We start from the raw sequence: 6,000 nt of genomic DNA on the forward strand, positions 1-6,000 counted from the left end.
TTTAGATTGATCCAACCTAGAAACCCTTATCACTCATTTTGATTTGAAAAGCAAAAACCTGGAAACCTTGTGTTGCCAGACTTTCGGTCTCTATATCCCTTTTGAGTTTCTAGTTTGATGGCATTCATTGCAATTTTGTCCAATTTCTTGTCTAGATAACCCCTAGGTGGCTATCTTCTCATCAAGTATCCCACGACTTTCACTTTATGTCTTTTTTGGATTTCCCTTGCTCCACTTCCCCTTATACCTCCATATGGGATTCATATCATTCCATATATTAAGGTATTAGATGATCTAAGTATAGTTAGGATGTTGTTTGAGCATCTTCCTGATGAGAAGAGAGTCTTAATTTTTTTGTGATTCTTCTCTTAATCCAAAATATTTGTTTCCTTTAGATTTTGAATCATTCAGCTAGCTATCTACCTTTGGCAAACTTCATCGAGTAGGAATCCAAAGAATAGAGTTATGATAGCATTTGCAAATGTACACATGCTCAAATTATAATGAAAAGATCAAGAAAAGTGAAAGAAAAGCTAAGAAAGTCTCAAATTAAAGTTTTGAGGTTGAAATGCATATATGTACAAAGAAACATGCATATATGGTTATTTATCAAGCAATTGTCCCCTCTATGAGATTATAAGAAAATGGCAATCAGAGAAGCAAGATATGATTGACTAATTGGCTTGGAAAGTAAATTGAAACATCTCACGGATAATTCATTCAAATTTTATGACTTAAGCGATCTCCACAGAAGGCTTAATTCTCAACCCATTCACCCAATAACCCAAAAGCTAAAGGAAATTGGATTGGTAGAAGCTTTCAGATTCCATGGTTGTGCAAGCACCAAAACTAGTGAGAGAATGTATTGAGAGATATAATATAGAAATAAAGCAAATATTGTTACATGATTAGTTTATTCATCTCTTGATAACTAAGGCCTTGATGCAATCTCCATTTGGTGTGCCAGTGAAAAATATACTACAACATCAACTTCTTGTCCTCTTCATCTATGTTCAATGAAAACAAGACTTTGAGAAGAGAGGATATGCAAAGAAACTGGTTCCAAATTCCTCATTTCAAAAAGAGTAAAATACTGAAGACTCTTTTTGGAACCAATTTAAAAAGAGAAATTGTCGACATCTTTGCACTATTGTTGAGATTGAAAGGAAAGGAAGAAATCCTATACTTTATTTAGCATCACTTCTTCTTGGTGCAAGCCATATGTGTCGAAGGACTGTAGATCAATTGGGCTGAAATTGTATGTGATGAGATTGCCTCACGATTAAATTCAGCTAAGGCATTCAGGCAATTCTATATGTCTTGATATTTGATATATGCCTTAGCTACACATCACCTCTGGCTGGGTCTTCCTAGTATCAAAGACTATAATGAGAATACAAGGGTGTATGAGTTCTACTGCCACCTTCAACTAGAAAGGAGCTTTGAAGAGTATGTGAAAGTCAATGATGCCTTCATGATGAGATTATTTCAGGAATTACAAGGCTGCCCTAAGTGAAGGTTTTCACCTGAAGCTATTTTGGCTATCTACCAATTTAGGTGCTCTTTCATCTAATTCCTGACCTTCTCCTACCTATAGATCGGTGCTTTTGATGGTTTTCCCAAAAGGCTCCCCAGGTATCCCAAGGACAAGGTTGTTCTTGTTGAATTATGTTGACAAATACTAGAAGTGAACATATTGTGTTCCAATGTAAAGAAAATAGTTGGGATTTCCTTCCCAATAGTAGTTGGACCTTACTCATCTTCTTCTAGATCTGATGCCCAGAATCTAGTTAAAAGTTTTGAAAGAAAAATCAAACTAGTTGATTATGAAGTACTCAGGCCTCTGTATGACCTAGTGAACTTTGTGAGAGATCATCTAAAGTTGGGATACGCTCACAGACATGTTCTAGACATTGAAGACTATTGAGTCAGATATCATGATTAATACCAGACTAGGGAGAGGTATTGGTCAAAGATAACAATTGATGAAATTAAAATGAATAATGACTCTATTGATGTTTTTGACCTTGCAAATGATGTCTCCTACATGCATCCCTCATTCTATAAGAAAATAAAGAAGAGCCTCATCGTGTCAACTCTAGCTAAAGGTCCTATTGTCGACACAATGGAGGTTATAATGCATGGGATCTTCAAAAGGATGGATAAATGGGTGGAATGGACTAGAGAAAGAAAGAAAAGAATAGGAAGTATAGACTCTACCGGTGGACTAGCTTTTGGAACTCCTTAGTCAATTGTAGCTACCTACACCACTGTTGCTACCTTAACATCAGTTGGTCCAGCCTAGACCATTAGTGGAGGCATAGATCAACTTCTAGAAAAGAATGTCTAAATTACTTGAACTTGTGGAGGAAGATCTGTGCTAGACATAGGTTAGCTTGGGGATAACAAAAAGAACAAAGAGAAGGAGAAAGAGAAGTGAGTGTCCAAGCCTTCCTCCCCTGTGCAAGTCATCAACCTTAATGGTGACAACAATCCCATTGATGGTAAAGAACAAGATGCATCTCAAAAAGGTGATACCTTTGCCCTCTCAGCTACTAAAGTGGCTACTTTCCCCACTACCACTCAAAGCAAGGAAATATCCCTAGTGGAAAGGAAGCTCTTTGATCCCATATCTCTTCAGTCAATAATCAATATCCTTTCAACTGAGTCATGGTTGCAAGAGACCATTGAATAGAAAAAGAGAAGGTATGAGGAGATTGCCCCATCAAAAGACCTCATCACGCAGGCAACTTCTTCTTAGCCATAATCAAAGAAGATGAAGAAGTAGAAGTATATAGAAGAATTGGCCATTGGTCCCTCTACTAGTCATATGCTAATGGAGATAGATGAACCTTAGAAAGAGGGCAAGTTTCATGAGCTCACTGCCAATTATTTTTATATTAGAATAGTCAACATTAATATTCTTGTGCATGATACCAGGGTTAATATATGGAAATCAACCAATGAAAAGATAGAGGATAGATTAGAAGAGTTAATTTCAGAGAAAGAGGTACTTGAGGCCTTAAATGAGGAATTGATGGATTACATTAGAGTTGCACTTGGAAGAACCTCTACAAATACATTTGACCCAAGTGCAAAAGAGTTTTGGAATACTTTAGAATAACTAAGAGGGAGGGGTGAATCAGTTATCCAAGGTCCAAATGTATAATAAAAACTTTTCATAGTTTAGTGAACCCATAAAATATTTACCTTTATCATGCATGCATCCATAAGATTATGCAATCACTTAAAACTTATAGGTTACTATCAAAACATCTTACAAAAATGTAAACATGAAACATAACCAATTCATCAGCACACTTGACACAATGATTTATGTGGAAACCCAATTTGGGAAAAAACACCAGTAACATGCTACTCTTTTTCACTCTTCTGAAATGATGCCCTATGAAAGGCCAACCCTATTAAAGGTTAAAATACACACTATTAAATGTGACTTGTTAAAGGATTTAAATCACCCTATTAGGAGTGAGCCTTGTTAGAGGACTTTAGACCATTCACTTGGAATGTCACCCAGTTAAAGGATTTATAAATGACTATTAGGTCAACCTTAATCAAAAGGATTTTCCCTTGACTGATACAATTGTTAGAGAGTAACAGTAAGGCTTGATCTAATAACAACTTAAAACTTCATTTACAGATTATAGATCACTATTTGAGTCCTCAATTCTACTTGGCCTTCTCACTTTTTAGCTCTAACAGCTTGTTCACCCTTCAAGCATTCACATACTTAAGCCTTCTTGCTCAGCATGCAAATGTAGTCTCTTCTCTTAGGTCACTTGATGAAGCAAAACCCTTTCTCAACTTAACCTCTTTTTCCCCTAACCAACCATTTCTATAAATAGGAAATTAAGATCTTTTCTCATTCATTCTCCATCATCCAAATTAGGGTTAGGATGGATTAGGTAGGATACAATGAATCTATCCCACATTCCATATCTCTTCTAGAAACTTTTGCTTGAATCCTTTTTGAATTTGCCTAAAAATGGTTTACCTTGAATTCTGTGCCACCAACTCATCAATATTATCTCCTATTGTTCACAAATTCCAAGAAAACAAATAATGGATCTTTTAAATAATGTAGTAGCTCGGCATTATCTATCTTTGAATGCTTGGCATACACTGTGTTGCTCGGCATCCTCTATGAATTTTCTCAGCACAAACTAAAGTTTATTGGTGCTTGGCACCAACTAAACTTTACTTGTCATCTACTGTTCTACTCAGCATACACTAGAATAAAATTTTACTTGGCCTCAATTGATTTTCTAGTCAGCTTGTACTGACTTTTCTTGGCACCTACTCTCCACTCGGTCAAGCTTGGTAGACAACCTTTGTGTAGCTTATTTTTCTAAACTTTCTTAGTGTAACAAGCCTTTGTAGCCTTGAGTAGATTATCAATACATCATGTTATCATTTTATTAATTGATTCTTGTACTTCTTTAAATAATCATAACTCAACTTTTCCTCTAGGTGCTATTATTACATCTTTTGATCAAATCCTCTTCATCAATCAACTAAGTGATAGTACTTAAACCATATAGATAGTTCTCTTACCAGCAAATAGAAGGTTTGACATTAGTGAAAAAACAAGGATTGAAATACGCAATCTTCTTCAACAATCTCCTTCTTGTAATCTAATCATAATAATCTCCCTCAATAATGATCTTTTTCAATCTAATTTCAACAATCTCCCTCTTTGGCATTGATGGAAAACCAAACTGATCAACCAAATGGTCAAAACACTTTATTCAACCAAACTGACTAGGTTAAAATAGTAAGACAATACCAAAAGGAAAAATAAGTCCTTGTATTGAAGTCTCTCCCTCTATTAGCAACTTCCATCTTTTGAATAGGTTACAAAACTCTTTCTTATAGCTCCCTTTGAATATTTCTTCTTATATCTCCCTATGACTAGGAAGATTAGGATTTCTCCCTCTTTGATAACTCTTCTCCTTTTTGTATAGCTCTTGGTCAGAAATTTTCTTTCTTGATCAGTAATATCTCCAATTATCATTTCTTTAATCAACAATTATTGATCAACAATCTCTCCCTTTTTCTTGGCAATTATCTCTTGATATCTTCCTCTTGATCAGTAAATATCTCCCTCTTTGACAAGAATGCCAAAGACTTGTCATCTTAACATGTAGATATAAGCTTTTCAGTTTCTTTAGTTTCTCCCTCTGTCACCTTGCTTGTGACTGATTTGAAGTTTTAGCTCTTTGATTACTTTAGACAATTCCTAAAGTAAGATCCTCTACATCAATTTGTAACATATCAAAATCAGCTTGTTTGATGTAGAGCACTCCTCTTTGTTACTTTCATAGCTTTTGATAGGGGTGTCACCTTGTAGATGCTTAAAATTATCCCAAATGCTATATTAATTCATTTAATATTTTATTTGACATTATAATTATTTATTTATTAATTAATTATATTTTTCATATTCTTCTACTTATTTAATTAAATAGGTTGATTTCCCTAATGTATTTAAATTTAATTTAAATACATCCCCTCTAATGTATTAAATTCATTTGATGCATAGTGCTCCATAAATCCTCTTTTAAATAAATTATAATTTATTTGATTCCCTCCACTTTATTAAATTCTCTAATCCTATGATTAAGTTAAATCCTATTTAATTTAATCCTAATCCCATCCTAAAACCTAGTCTACACCCATCACTCTCATCCTTCTAAGCCTACCCACTAGTTAATCTCACTTTATTATCCTAAACCTCTTTTAATTACCTCTTTAGCAACTAAGTGGTTGCTCACACATGTGTGATCAAAACAAGGCTCAAGGAGCCTCCTTTCATTAAACTCTCCAAAAAGGTACTCTTGCACCTTTGTTCCCCACTCCTTTCCCCAAGGTTGCTCACACATGTATGAGCATACCTTGAGCCTCTCAACCATAAAGGCTCTTTTTCACTTTTGCATAGCTTTTCCTTTAGCCCATGTGTCTCCCTTGTGGCACCTATGT

Source organism: Cupressus sempervirens, chromosome 6 (genome assembly GCF_028749045.1).
Source record: "Cupressus sempervirens isolate cs-2001-9-10 chromosome 6, ASM2874904v1, whole genome shotgun sequence".
NCBI classification, from domain to species: Eukaryota; Viridiplantae; Streptophyta; class Pinopsida; order Cupressales; family Cupressaceae; genus Cupressus; species Cupressus sempervirens.